The sequence below is a fragment of the Salvelinus alpinus genome, chromosome 7 (assembly GCF_045679555.1).
Source record: "Salvelinus alpinus chromosome 7, SLU_Salpinus.1, whole genome shotgun sequence".
NCBI lineage: Eukaryota > Metazoa > Chordata > Actinopteri > Salmoniformes > Salmonidae > Salvelinus > Salvelinus alpinus.
The window spans coordinates 59,907,295-59,923,554 of NC_092092.1; the positions used below are offsets into that span (position 1 = coordinate 59,907,295).

Below are 16,260 nucleotides of genomic sequence, written 5' to 3' on the forward strand. Positions count from 1 at the left end.
ATTCAGTACAGAGAGCCTCTCCTCACGCCGTAGTTCAGTTAGTACTGATTATCTATGATTCAGGACAGAGAGCCTCTCCTCCTCACGCCGTAGTTCAGTTAGTACTGATTATCTATGATTCAGGACAGAGAGCCTCTCCTCCTCACACCGTAGTTCAGTTAGTACTGATTATCTATGATTCAGGACAGAGCCTCTCCTCCTCACGCTGTAGTTCAGTTAGATAATCAGCACTATGATTCAGGACACAGAGCCTCTCCGCACACCGAGCCATCTGGTCTGCTGCAAGGTGCTGACTTTTACTTTTATGTTCTATACATGGCAGCATAATGCAATTCAAACAAATATAAATGAGTAAATTGCGACAGAACTTGAAGGGATGATGATGATCTGGGAGAAAAAGATGGTATCGATAGTATTGATGATATTGCTGGTATTGATTGTATTGCTGGTACTGATTGTATTGCTGGTACTGATGATACTGATAGTATTGCTGGTATTGATGATACTGATAGTATTGTAATGAAACAGCAGGGAGCAGGTGTCAAACCCTCAACCTTCTAGCCCGAGGTCCGGCGCGCTATCGACTGTGCCGCAAAAGCATGCTCGTGCGGCAGAGTCGATTTCCGCGCTTATAAACCCAGGGTCGTTACAGTATTGATGATATTGCTAGTACTGATTGTATTGCTGGTATTGATAATACTGATAGTACTGATAGTACTGACGGTATTGATTGTACTGATTGTATTGCTGGTATTGCGGTGAAGGGTGCCTGTCAGAGACAGGTAAATAGTCAGGTCCGTAGTGTTAGCAGCACACCTCGCTGTCCCTTCACGTCCTTTGGCTCTGGTCTGTGTAAATGGTATAGCTGGATTTGTTTTTATTTCACCTTTATTTAACCAGGTAGGCCAGTTGAGAACAAGTTCTCATTTACAACTGCGACCTGGCGAAGATAAAGCAAAGCAATGTGACAAAAACAACAGAGTTACACATGGTATAAACAAACGTACGGTCAACAACACAATAGAAAATTCTATGTACAGTGTGTGCAAATGTAGTAAGATTAGGCAGGTAAGGCAATAAATAGGCCATAGAGGCAAAATAATTACAATTTAGCATTAACACTGAAGTGATAGATGTGCAGATGATGATGTGCAAGTAGAGATACTGGGGTGCAAAAGTTAACCACTCCTCTCCACTGCATAGCTAGTTAACCACTCGTCTCCACTGTATAGCTGGTTAACCACTCGTCTCCACTGCATAGCTGGTAAACCACTCGTCTCCACTGTATAGCTGGTTAACCACTCCTCTCCACTGTATAGCTGGTTAACCACTCGTCTCCACTGCATAGCTAGTTAACCACTCGTCTCCACTGTAAAGCTGGTAAACCACTCCTCTCCACTGTATAGCTGGTTAACCACTCCTCTCCACTGTATAGCTGGTTAACCACTCCTCTCCACTGTATAGCTGGTTAACCACTCCTCTCCACTGTATAGCTGGTTAACCACTCGTCTCCACTGTATAGCTGGTTAACCACTCGTCTCCACTGTATAGCTGGTTAACCACTCCTCTCCACTGTATAGGTAGTTAACCACTCGTCTCCACTGCATAGCTGGTTAACCACTCGTATCATTTGTGAAATAGAGAATTGGTCAGCTAAAAAAAGACAACTCCTTAATTGATGACCAAATAAAGCTAGAAAACATATAATTATCATAATATTACGAAAACCTACTCTCAATGTAACTATTATTGGTGGCAAAAACAAAGAATTCTTCAGCAAAAAACAAAACAGACATTACTCAAGGATTTTCTTATACAGTTGAAGTTGGAAGTTTACATACACCTTAGCCAAATACATTTAAACTCAGTTTTTCACAATTCCTGACATTTAATCCTAGTAAAGATTCCCTGTCTTAGGTCAGTTAGGATCCTCACCTTATTATAAGAATGTGAAATGTCAGAATAATAGCAGAGAAATATTTATTTCAGCTTTTATTTCTTTCATCACATTCCCATTGGGTCAGAAGTTTACATACACTCAGTTAGTATTTGGTAGCATTGCCCTTACTTTTTTAAAACTTGGGTCAAACGTTTTGGGTGGCCTTCCACAAGCTTCCCACAAATAAATTGAGTGAATTTTGGCCCATTCCTTCTGACAGAGCTGGTGTAACTGAGTCAGGTTTGTAGGCATCCTTGCTCGAACACGCTTTTTCACTTCTGCCCACAAATTTTCTATAGAATTGAGGTCAGGGCTTAGTGATGGCCACTCCAATACCTTGACTTTGTTGTCCTTAAGCCATTTTGCCACAACTTTGGAAGTATGCTTGGGGTCATTTTCCATTTGGAAGACCCATTTGAGACCAAGCTTTAACTTCCTGACTGATGTCTTGAGATGTTGCTTCAATATATCCACATAATTTTCCTGCCTCATGATGCCATCTATTTTGTGAAGTGCACCAGTCCCTCCTGCAGCAAAGCACCCACACAACATGCTGCTGCCACCCCCGTGCTTCACGGTTGGGATGGTGTTCTTCGGCTTGCAAGCATCCCCCTTTTTCCTCCAAACATAACGATGGTCAAACAGTTCTATTTTTGTTTCATCAGACCAGAGGACATTTCTCCAAAAAGTACGATCTTGTCCCCATGTGCAGTTACAAACCGTAGTCTGACTTTTTTTATGGCAGATTTGGAGCAGTGGCTTCTTCCTTGCTGAGCAACCTTTCAGGTTATGTCGATATAGGACTCATTTTACTGTGGATATAGATACTTTTGCACCCGTTTCCTCCAGCATCTTCACAATGTCCTTTGCTGTTGTTCTGGGATTGATTTGCACTTTTCGCACCAAAGTAAGTTCATCTCTAGGAGACAGAACGCGTCTCCTCCCATGGCGGCATGACGACTGCGTGGTCCCATGGTGTTTATACTTGTGTACTATTGTTTGTACAGATGAAAGTGATACCTTCAGGCGTTTGGAAATTGCTCCCAAGGATGAACCAGACTTGTGGAGGTCTACATTCTTTAAAAAAAAAATGTTATTCTTTTATTTATTTTTTAAATCTGAGGTCTTGGCAGATTTCTTTTGATTTTCCCATGATGTCAAGCAAAGAGGCACTGAGTTTGAAGGTAGGCCTTGAAATACATTCACAGGTACACCTCCAATTGACTCAAATTAGGTCAATTAGCCTATCAGAAGCTTCTAAAGCCATAACAATTTTCTGACATTTTCCACGCTGTTTAAAGGCACAGTCAACTCAGTGTATGTAAACTTTTGACCCACTGGAATTGTGATACAGTGAATTATAAGTGAAATAATCTGTCTGTAAACAATTGTTGGAAAAATGACTTGTGTCATGCACAAAGTAGATGTCCTAACTGACTTACCAAAACTATAGTTTGTTAACAAGAAATTTGTGGAGTGGTTGAAAAACGACTTTTAATGACTCCAACCAAAGTGTATGTAAACTTCCAACTTCAACTGTATATATTTTCACAAGATTTATTATTATATTAAGTTGTTCAATACACGTTCAAACCTTAACCTGTGCGTGCAGTGGCATGGCAGAGGTAAAGGGGTAGAAAGGGAGGGATGTGTTAAGAAGAGGGGTATCAGGTAATCTCAGCGTACAAACATTTCTGGAACTATACACTTGATAGTTATGGTGTCAAACATAGGAAATTCAATTAAAGCTTCTTTTTTTTACAAAAACAATCAGTATTTAAACATTTTGGTTATAATATTTAGGTCAAGTTATTATTCTGTTGTCCTAACCCACAACTATATGGGGGGGATGGGAGATGTGTATAGGACAAGGTGTATCGATCCTAGTGCAAAAACATTTCTGGAACTCAAACTTTACATATACTGTGTCAATCATTCACTTAAAAGCAACTTACCACATGCTAATGTAAAAACATTCAGTTCTAACATTTTGGTCAAGTGTTTTCTGCCTGTTTCTTGACTCCCTCCATTCATGGTCTGCAATGTTTGAGATCAGAGAAATAACTTTTGGACTGATTGCATGCTGCTTTCTTGAGTTCTTCTCCACTTTGGACCCAATATCTGGGTTGCTCTTGCGTTGGATGAAATTACATAAATAACGTCATTCTATACTACTTATTAAAATCACTAGCAGTGGTCCTCTACCCCGTCAGATAGAATCATTTGATTTGTTGACTAACAAAAATGGACCTGCAAAAATCCATTGATCTAATTTAAAGGGGCTACACGTAGGATGTTTGCAATGTGATATTAGAAAATGTCTGATACAGTTAAAGTAACAGTGGAACGATAATGTTTCACAATGTTTTTTCACCAGAAGGTACGTTGTTGCTAATTTAGCTGCTGATTTGGGACTAGATATGAAAACCTTGAGCAAACGCAAGATGCGGTTAGATGTCATCGCCGGTAAGAAATATCTTGACGTGAACAAAGAGACGGGGGAGCTGTATATTGTTGAAAATATGGACAGGGAATACCTCTGTAGTTCTAAAACAGCTACAACTTGTTTTCTAAAAATGGAGGTAATTATTGAAAATCCAGTTCGGATATTTAACATAGAATTGGAAATCGTTGATATAAATGACAACGCGCCACGTTTTCGTAGAGATATCATAAACCTAGATATTTCTGAATCGACCCCAGCCGGAGAGCGTTTTTCTCTAAGCAATGCAATTGACCCCGATGTGGGCACGAATTCTGTAAAAACCTACCATATCAGTGAAAGTGATCATTTTGATATTGAAATTCAGACCGGGAGGGATGGATCGAAGTTCGCCGATTTGATACTGAAAAAGGCTTTAAACCGAGAGGAGCACGCCGTTCATAACCTAATACTCACCGCTGTAGATGGTGGAGTCCCCGCGCGCTCTGGTACAGCCAACATAATTGTTCGTGTCCTGGACACAAATGATAATGCCCCTCAGTTTGACAAAGATTCATATAATATAAATATAATGGAAAACTTTCCAATAGGAAGCCTTGTAGTTAAATTGAATGCAACAGACTTAGATGATGGTATCAATTCGGAAATAGTATATTCATATAGCTTGTATACATCAGAGAAAACACAAGAAACGTTCAGTTTAAACCCTAATAACGGAGAAATAACGGTGAAAGAAATGATAAATTATGAAGACTTCAGGATCTATGACATGGAAGTCATTGCAACTGATAAGGGGACCAACTCTTTGTCAGGTCAGTGTAAAATAACTATTCTAGTGACGGATATGAATGACAATCATCCTGAAATATCAATCAAATCATATCAAAGTCCTATAAAGGAGGATATAGCAGTAGACACGGTGATAGCAGTTGTCAGTGTCAGCGATAAAGATTCAGGTGAAAATGGGATTGTCGATATCCATATTGCGGATGAATTACCTTTTGCACTAAGAGAGAATTCCGATAACTATTATGAGTTAGTAGTATCAGAACCTCTCGACCGTGAGAAGGTCCCAGAATATGACATAACTTTTACCGTAACAGACAGGGGTTCCCCTCCGCTATCTGACAATGAAACAATGACTTTAGAACTACTAGACGTTAACGACAACGTTCCACAGTTCCCCCAGTCGTTCTACACTCTACCCGTTATGGAGAATAACGCGCCTGGGGCCTTGCTAAGTTCCCTCACTGCGTTTGATCCAGACCTCCATGAAAACCAGTATCTAGTTTATTTCATCATAGAAAAGGAGATAGTGAACACCTCCATTTCCATGCTGTTTTCCATCAATCCGGAGAACGGTAATCTTTACGCACTGAAGACGTTTGACTATGAGATAGAGAAGGAGTTCCTTTTCCACATTGAGGCCAGAGACTCTGGTGTTCCTCCTCTCAGCAGTAATGTGACTGTCCACATCATTATTGTTGATCAGAACGACAACACCCCGGTCATAGTCTCTCCGTGGCGCGTGCACGGCTCCTTGGTGGAGGAAAAGATTCCCAGATCCACCGATAAAGGATCCCTGGTCTCCAAGGTGATAGCCATAGACACGGACTCGGTCCAGAACTCTCGGATTACATACCAGTTTCTACAGGTTACTGACGCCACCGTATTCAGTCTGGACCAATACAATGGAGATATCCGGACCATGAGAATGTTCAGTTACAGAGATCCGCGTCATCAACGGCTGGTTGTCATCGCCAAGGACAACGGGGAACCTGCTCTCTCAGCTACAGTTACCATCAAGCTGTCAACAGTGGAGACTGCTGTTAAAGCCTACTCTGACATGACTGAAGTGCCTCTAGAATATGACATATTTTCAGACTTAAACCTGTATTTGGTGATCGGCTTGGGCTCGGTGTCCTTTCTGTTACTGATCACCATATTGGTCACCTGTGTGCTGAAGTGTCAGAAACCGATGCCCAGCAAAGCGGCTCCTCCCAGTAGGAACAGCGTGATCAGCAAGAGAGGAACTCGACCATCGCAGATTCCACCCTGGTCTCCAACGATGCCTACTGGTACAGTCTGTTTCTAGCAGAGACCAGGAAAGGAAAGCTGGTAGTCAGACAGCCTGTGCCAAAGGCGGGCTCCAGATACATTGTGTCCAGTTTACCAAGGAGCACGGGCCTGACAGAGACCAGCGACTCAGCAGCCTCTACTCTGCAGGTAAGAAGGACCTCCACCTCTGAATGACCTCCACATCAAAGCACAATGCAACAACAGTATGACTGAGTCACTGCAATCTTAGAAAAAGGGTTCCAAAAGGGTTCTTCAGATGTTCCCATAGGAGAACCCTTTTTGGATCCAGGTAGAACCCTTTTGGGTTCCATGTAGAACCCTCTTTGGAAAGGGTTCTTCATGGTACCGAAAATGATTCTACCTGGAACCCAAATGGTTTTACCTGGAACCAAAACTAGTTCTTCAAATGATTCTCCTATGGGGAATGCCAAATAACCCTTTTAGGTTCTCCAGTGCCATCTGAAAGTATTCAGACCCCTTGACTTTTTCCACATTTTGTTACGTTACAGCCTTATATATATATATTTTTTTAAATTCCCTCATCAACCTACACACAATACCCCATAATTATCACGGCTCAGGCTAAGACCCAGATGTAGACACAGGAGGTGGAAAGTATGAGTCTCAGAGTTTATTAGTTTAAGGAGCAGGCAATCGGTAGGTTAATAACGTCTTATGGCTGCAATCCCGCTACCGGCATCGATATGACAACATCCAGTGAAAGTGCAGGGCGCCAAATTCAAACAACAGAAATCTCATAATTAAAATTCCTCAAACATACATGTGTCTTTTATCAATTTAAAGGTAATCTTGTTGTTAATCCCACCAAAGTGTCCGATTTCAAAAATCTTTTATAGCGAAAGCACTACAAACGATTATGTTAGGTCACCACCAAACCACAATAAGCACAGCCATTTTTCCAGCGAAAGATAGCAGTCAGAAAAAGCAGAAATAGAGATAAAATTAATCACCAACCTTTGATTATCTTCATCAGATGACACTCATAGGACTTCATGTTACACAATACATGCATGTTTTGTTTGATAAAGTTCATATTTATAACAAAAAATCTGAGTTTACATTGGCGCGTTACATTCACTAGTTCCAAAAACATCAAGTTATTTTGCATAGCCACATCGTTTCAACAGAAATACTCATCATAAATGTAGATGATAATACAAGTTATACACATGGAATTATAGATATACCTCTGCTTAATGCAACCTCTGTGTCAGATTTCAAAAAAACTTTACGGAAAACGCAAATCATGCAATAATCTGAGACAGAGCTCAGAACAATAGCCAAATTAGCCGCCATGTTGGGGTCAACAGAAACAAGAAAATACATGATACATGTTTCCTTACCTTTGATGAACTTCATCAGAATGCAGTCCTAGGAATCCCAGGTCCACCATAAATGCTTGATTTGTTCGATAATGTCCGTTATTTATGTACAATTAGCTACTTTGGTTAGCGCGTTTGGTAAACAATTCCAAAGTCACAAAGCACGTCCACTATAACGTGACAAAATGTCAAAAAGTTCCATAACAGTCAGTAGAAACATGTCAAACGATGTACTGAATCAATCTTTAGAATGTTGTTAATATACATCTTGAATAACGTTCCAACCGGAGAATTAGATTGACTTCAGTTGAGCGATGGAACGGAGATGCCTATCACGTGAACGCGCGTGGTCAAAGCATGGTCAGCTCGTGGCAGTGGTGACTAATTCCTGTCTCCTTCGGCCCCCCTTCACATTAGAGTCATCAGACAAAGTTCTATTGACTGTTGACATTTAGTGGAAGCCGAAAACTCATCAATATCTCGCTGTAATTTCAACGAGAGCTTGGTTGGAAACAAGAGACAAAGTGCTGTGAGCCAAGGGTTTCATTCTAGATACATGGAAAGTGGGATGTATACGGAGGGTGTGGGGCAACAGAAAGACCTTACAGATGGGGAAAAGGTCGATAAAATGGGGGGAAAGTTTGCGGAACTCCACCAGGAAGGGCAGATCCCGAGTGGAAAGCCATGGAAAGCCAGAGACCCGTAGCAGAACAGGGAAGGGTGTTGCGGGCATAATCCACCTACACCAATTGCTGGCTCCAGGTGGTGGGATTGGTGGAGACGAGGCAACAAAGAGTCGAATCCAGGTCCTGATTGTCTCGCTTCCGACTGGCCGTTAGAATGGGGTTGGATGAAAACCAGAGGACAGGCTGGCCGACTACCCAATGAGGGTGCAGAACGCCTTCCAGAACCGGGATGAGAACTGAGGACAGTGATTGGAGACAATGTTGACCGGAAGTCCATGGATCCGTAAGAAGTGCTGCACCATGAGCTGGGCCGTCTCCTTAGCTGAGGGCAACTTAGGCTGGCTTTGGAAAACCTATCCACCACCGTTTGGATGGTGGTGTTGCCATCTGACGGAGGGAGACCCGTGATGAAGTCCAAGGATATATGGGACCAGTGGCCGTGAGGGACAGGGAGTGGTTGAAGGAGGCCAGCCGGGGTCTTGTTCTGCACACACAGTGCAGGCGGCAACGAAGAGATGTCAGGAACCATGGCTGCCACCAAAAACGTTGTTGGACCAAAGCTAAGGTCCGATGGGAGCCAGGATGACAGGTGAGTGTGGAAACAAACATCCAGTTGGCTGGGAACACTGCGCCTTGCGGACCAGACCTCCACCACGAACTGACGGGACGGGTCCGGATGGATTAAGATGGAAGCTGTAGTGAATCGCTGCTTGAGGTCTCAGAACGTCCGGTCAGCTGCTGGGAACCATATGAACGGAAGTTTCCGTCACATTTTCTTCTAAGAGTGTGTGCCCTAAAACAGGGGTTCCCAAACTCTTTTACTCGGGGCCCCAACATTGGGGAATATCCTGCATCCCCCAACGCGCGCCAAGTCTATTTCTACGGGCACAAGCACAGTTCATGACACAAACTGTTCACACCCCTCTTGTTGCTAAAAAATAATTTAGTAGCTTTAAAGCTTATTTCCTGCAATTCTATACATTTTATCATTGGGTTACAACAATATCTACATTTTTGGGGCGTACAATATATCTCAATATTTCTATTATTTATTTTATACATTTTTTTGGGGTCATTTTTATCAAGGGTGTTGTTAATTATGGACATGACTGTATTGGCAACGCATACGCCTCCAGTTCCACAACAAGCAAAGTGACGTTAACCCAGTGAAGTTGTTGGGAAGTTACAGTAATGAGAGAGCAACACCAAATGTTGATTAGAACCACACTACTGTGTAAGAACAAAAAGTAAATCCAAGATGGCATCGTGAATAACACAAATATAAGTTCTGTTTATTTCTGAGAAGAAGCAATGATGATTTTATAAAATACTGTTCAATAACTGCAACTTGGAAAATTACTGAAACTTAAAATGTGTAAGATCAAATTTGATAATGTTTTTGGCATCACATAACCTATTCACACAAACTTGTCGCATACTGTTTACCCAGATATACCGTATACAAAGTGTCAGGTGTTGAGAGGGCAGGTGTAACATTTCCACCTTCCACCACATTACCAGTCTAAATACAGGTCCCCTTCTGGCATTGCCAGGTAATCAGGCCTAGTTCCTTTATCTCTGAAATTCATTCATCTGTTATGAATGTATATTTTCTCCCTCTAGCACCTCAACAAACAGCTGCAGCACCTGCTGGGAAAAAGGCCTCTCTAATTTGGTCTGACAGGTTGAATGGCGTGTGGCTTATATTTCACTGCACTGACTGTGCCTGCATACTGCATCCTTGTAGAGCTAACACACAGTGATGGAGATTACACAGCGCCAGCAGCAATGTTGTCTATATATGGTACAGCCTACAAGAAAATGAGACAGAAACCCCTTGAGCTTTCAAAACAAACAAGGTTACGGTTTCACATTAGACTTCCTGTCCTTTATGAGTCTAGATGGACCAAATGGCTTCCTCTCATTATTGACATCGCATGATCTATTCTAATTCGGTATTTGTTTATTGACTTTCATTTCATCAAATATCTCCATCCCCTGATTTAAAATGCATCCGAATAAACCCCCCCCTCTCTCTCTCAGTGAGCCGTCAAGCTGAACGCCTCAATGAGGCCACTCCCGCCTCCATGCTGCAGAGGTTGTCTCTCCTCCTCTTACGTCACTCAGTAGGGAAGAGAGAGCAGGAGGTCTGCAGCAAGAGAGGGGTCAGGGTTGTAGTGAACTTGTTTTGCTGTGCACCACTCTCTCTATACCTAATAATGTGCACTGTCATTCCTCAACATCCAGCCATAGCCTATCCATAGTCTATCTACATGTTCTGCAATATCTGTCCTCGTGTTATTATACATTTCCGCACTCGTTCCAATGTATAACAAATGTTTTACTTGATCAAGGCTGGTTCTTGTAAAAAGGTAAGTATTTGTAGAATAAATTATGTGTGTGCGCTTGTGTGTGAGGGTGACTGTGTGTGTGTGTGTGGATTGCTGAAACGGTTGTTTTCCTAACCAACTCATGTTACCCTTTTCAGGTTGCCATGACATTTTTCCTTCTATCCTGTTTTGTCTGTTTTGGGCTGTAGGCTATATATTTTTGAAGTATTAACTTTCAGACTTTTCCCAAGATTGATCAGATAATCCCTTCAGTAGAAATGGAGTGATTAATATGACAAAATGAGAGTATAGCCATAGGCCATAACCATGCATACAGAAAGATTCCTTGTGTTCTGCAATGTCTTGACCATTGAAATGCTTCTTTCTTTTCTCCCTGTTCTTAAGTACCCTAAATGAGGGAAGTCCACTGTGCAGCTGGAGGTATGCAGGAGTCTCACTCAACCGCCCCGGGAACCCCTTTTAAAATGGCCTTACAGAAATGATGTGTTTTCTTTTTCGTGTCTGTTTTTGTTTCAGTGGAGTTCTTCTCGTCCTGTGTTTTTCCCCTCTAGTTAAGAGGAGCGGTGGTTTTGATCACAAATGTCACTCTGGTGATACCCCTGCCCCGTTCCTCATGGCTTCATCCATGAAAAGCACCAGATTGGGTCTGTCCTGCATCGACCTTTTGCCCCTTTTTAACAGATCCTCATCCCCAAACTAGCCAATGCTGCCCATGTTAGACTCTTATCCTCAAGGCTCCTCCTATTGGGCCTGTCTCAGCTCTGACTACATAATAATATCCTCCTCCTATTGGGCCCGTCTCAGCTCTGACTACATAATAGTATCCTCCTCCTATTGGGCCTGTCTCAGCTCTGACTACATAATAATATCCTCCTCCTATTGGGCCCGTATCAGCTCTGACTACATAATAATATCCTCCTCCTATTGGGCCTGTCTCAGCTCTGACTACATAATAATATCCTCCTCCTATTGGGCCCGTCTCAGCTCTGACTACATAATAATATCCTCCTCCTATTGGGCCCGTCTCAGCTCTGACTACATAATAATATCCTCCTCCTATTGGGCCTGTCTCAGCTCTGACTACATAATAATATCCTCCTCCTATTGGGCCCGTCTCAGCTCTGACTACATAATAATATCCTCCTCCTATTGGGCCCGTCTCAGCTCTGACTACATAATAATATCCTCCTCCTATTGGGCCCGTCTCAGCTCTGACTACATAATAATATCCTCCTCCTATTGGGCCCGTCTCAGCTCTGACTACATAATAATATCCTCCTCCTATTGGGCCCGTCTCAGCTCTGACTACATAATAATATCCTCCTCCTATTGGGCCCGTCTCAGCTCTGACTACATAATAATATCCTCCTCCTATTGGGCCCGTCTCAGCTCTGACTACATAATAATATCCTCCTCCTATTGGGCCCGTCTCAGCTCTGACTACATAATAATATCCTCCTCCTATTGGGCCTGTCTCAGCTCTGACTACATAATAATATCCTCCTCCTATTGGGCCCGTCTCAGCTCTGACTACATAATAATATCCTCTAGCAATGCTACTATTACGATGCTGATATGTAGGTTCTGCTGCCCTAGTTTCCTAACTCTAAAGTACATTTGGTCTTTCTTCTCTGGCGGAACAGTGACCTCTGGACGGTTTCCTATCAGGGAAACAAACTAATGGAATTGATTGGCCTCAGAGGACATCAGACAGAGACATTAATAATCATAACGCTGCTGATAATAATAATCATCTGTGATCTATTTGGCAGAAACTCTGGATTTAGTTGTAATCCAGATTAAAGAGGGGGATGGATGACGGTATGCCCTCTCTCCTGCGATTCCTTTTTTGTTCAGGGCACACACCTGTGTGTAACTCCTGATTGCAGCCAGTTACTGAGCACTCAACCCTGCATCTGGCCCCCGGGGGCCGCAGAATGACAGACAAAAAAAAGGAAAAGGAAATCGGACAATTGTCCGGCCCCCTCTTGCACACCACAACTGATCCCTGACTGACACATCTCACAGCATCCTACCCCGGCCCTCCCTGCAACCACCACAGACATATTACAACCCAGGCTGACATACATGTTAGCATGTAGCAGAACTTCCCCCAAATCCCTAGGTTTTCCAGTAATCCTGCTTGGAAGATTATGGACTTCCTGCTTTCCCCCTCCTGATTCAGGTAATCTTCCAACCTGGTATTCTGGAAAGACAGGGGATTTTGGGAAAGTTCCTGGATGTCTGCAACCCTAAACAGAACTATACGGTCCTCTGCATGTAATATTAATACATGCTCATCCCCTTCACTCCCATCACTAATGCAGATCAGGGACATGTTCTACTGTATCTTAGACTGTTTGTTTGGTGGATTGGACTGTACTGTTTGTGGTGTGAATGATTGACTGTTTGATTGTTTGACTGACTGTTGATGAGTTCACAACACAATGATCCTTGTGAATTCGTCTTCACTGGGATGTGATGCCTGACCTAATTCTTTGTGCAGAGGGACAGAAAATGAAACTTATCACCCAGTTACTTAGCAACTACTCTCTCCCTCACGTAATCTTGGAGCATGGTGTACATCGATAGCCCCACCACCACCAGAATCCTCCACTCTGTCGTTCTGCCTGATGCCTTGTCAGACTGACAGACCTCGGCTGCATGAGACGTGTCATAGTCTGGCCAATCACAAGGCTGTGAGTGTCCCAGATCCCTCCCACCTTTGTCTAATCCTCTTCTCTCATTCTCAGGGGTCCACCACCACTGGCAGCGGCAGCAGTTCCTCATAAGGCCCCATCCCCATTGGTCCACCAGAGTTACATCAGAAGGAACCCCGCGTCCACTGATGAAAGGAACCCCCGTCCTTACCCTACTCAGCCCCCTCCCCTAAGCGACCAGGCCTCCAGTGACACTTCACCTACACCCCCTTGGCCAAACAATGACTGTCATCCCAAGGACCTAAAGGACACTCTGATGGTCCCCTGCCCCCCTATCCCCCAGCCATGACCCAATCTCTCTAATAGCACACACTAGCCCCAATCAACTTCAACGTCTTTCAACATCCATTCAACACGCATGGTTCTGCATGGCTATGGCCCATCACTGAGGGCCCCTCACGTTTCAACTAACCACAGTGAAGAGAACATACACTAGAGAGACAGAATGCAGGAGGGTACTACAGGACATGCAGCAGGAGTTAAAACAGCCACTATGAATATACAGAGACAGACATAGGAATGTGGAATTGCCGTCAAAGACTGTACCCCCTTTCCAAAAGGAAAGACCTTGGATGTTAGGTTTTTACTTAAGTATTTGTTCTTGTTCGGTCAGAGCACACGTGTGGAAATGTAGAATCAAACAAACCAATATATCCTAAAAAGGAATTTAGAATACTTTCACCAATCCATTCATCAAACAACAAAGAGTGAGCCCTTCTTTATCAATAGTGTATATGTACGTATATCGGCCCTTTCCTTCATGTGCATCTGCTTTGTTAGGAAATGTGTTAGATGTGGTCCGGGATATTTTAAGTGACTCACAGTGTCTACCAAGGTCTCACTCTACCGTCACTGTTTATTCAGTTTTTTATTTTTCACTTTTCATAACAACAGTGTCATTACAAAGAATACTGTTAGCCACTATGATGAAGTCACAATTATGACACCTCTCTGATGAAGGTGCAATGACAAAGACTGCTGGTCTGGAGGAGGGGTCAGAGGTCATCGTCCTATGCTCTCACCCTCCTCCTCCACTCCAGAGCAGAGCAAACTGCACATAGTTCCCTCCTAAAAACATCCATGTTCTACCCCTATGTGAGGTTGGGGGTTGTCTGGGCTTTGCCAGTGAGGGGAAGTATTAGAAGTATCTGGTAATTTTGAATCATTTTGAATTAGGCCCTATGGCAAATACAGTTTCATCCAAATATAATATGTGCATTTTTTATATTGTTTCACTGCCTTATACGTTCACTTTAAACCTTTATCAGTGAATAAGTTCATTTTAATCACTTAAATGAATGACTGTTATTTTATGTGTAATGCTGGATGTATTTGATGCCAATGCTTTAGTATTGAAGTAAACAAAGAAAACAATACACTGGCCAAATTAATCTGTTTTTAAAGTTTACATTTCTTTATTTTTAAAACTATGTACAAAATGTGACTGCTAAACAAAATGAAACTCCAATATGTATTTAAAATATTACTACAATAACTACTATTCCTGCTTTTAGTTCTGATCAAGGCAAGTATATACGTGCTTTGTGTAGCCTATAGTATCTGTTGATGGTGCAATATGTAGTCAGTCTTTATGTATTGTACTGCATGCCATGTTGATCTGATCTATAAAACTATTACATTAATGATGAATTACCTCTTTGCTCTCTGGTTCTTTTAGCTCTCCAAGGTGGGCCCACTCATCCGTAGGACACAAAAGATGCCCCTAACCGCTGATACGAGGTCAGATATTTTTCAGATATGGTTAAGGTCAAGTTTGGTAGGTATCTGATCCTAGATCTGTGGTGTAGGGGCAGCTTTTGCTAGGGTCAGCTGAGCAGTTCCACAGCAGCTCATTGGTTGACATGCTAGCTACTGAAGCCTCCTCAATTCAACTTTTGAAGTAACTGCACATTAGCAGTTCTACCAGACAAAAGCTTCACGGTTGAACTGATTATTTGAAATGTTTAATAAACAAATCAATAGCCTGACGCAGGGTTTCCCAAACTTGGTCCTGGGGCCCCCCTGGGTGCACATTTAGGTTTTTGCCCTAGCACTACACAACTGATTTGAATAATCAAAGCTTGATGATGAGTTGATTATTTGAATCAGCTGTGTAGTGCTAGGGCAAAAACCAAAACGTGCACCCAGCGGGGCCCCAGGACCAAGTTTGGGAAACCCTGGCCTAACCTGGTGGTGCTGGGGTGTAGGTGGTGATCTATAAAACAGAAGCAACAACAGGACAGTGATAGGAAGAAAGTCATTATAAAATTATTGAATCTCATTGGTTAATACTTTACTGATTGATGAAACATGATAGGTGGATATTGAAGGTGGGTAAAGTGACAAAAGACTCAGAGGTAGGCCTCATAGAGTTAGATAGAGGACTCATCTTTACATTTGTGCCATTATGGCGTCTGTGACAGCATGGGCAGCGCCATTGAGGTTACAACCCATAGGAATCCCCACCCAGTTGACACTTGAACTACTTTAAATTGGCATGGTGGAAGCCCTCAATGGCGCTACCCATGCTAAAACAGCCATTTGGCCATTAGAGACCTCTATCATTCTCTATGGTAGGCCAATAACTTAAAGGGAAATGTTTTGCTTGTCAGCACTTAAGTTTGTTTCCCAAACTACAGAAATCATCCCTGTATGGTGCATTTTGCGACTTATGATGCTGCGTTTTGCATCCTGTTATG

At 42.6% G+C, this 16,260-nt stretch overlaps 1 pseudogene; it reads left to right on the forward strand.

The window, feature by feature from the left end:
• The first annotated feature begins 3,555 nt into the window (after positions 1-3,555).
• On the forward strand, positions 3,556-15,211 carry LOC139581900 (protocadherin alpha-C2-like; annotated as a pseudogene).
• Positions 15,212-16,260: the final 1,049 nt, after the last annotated feature.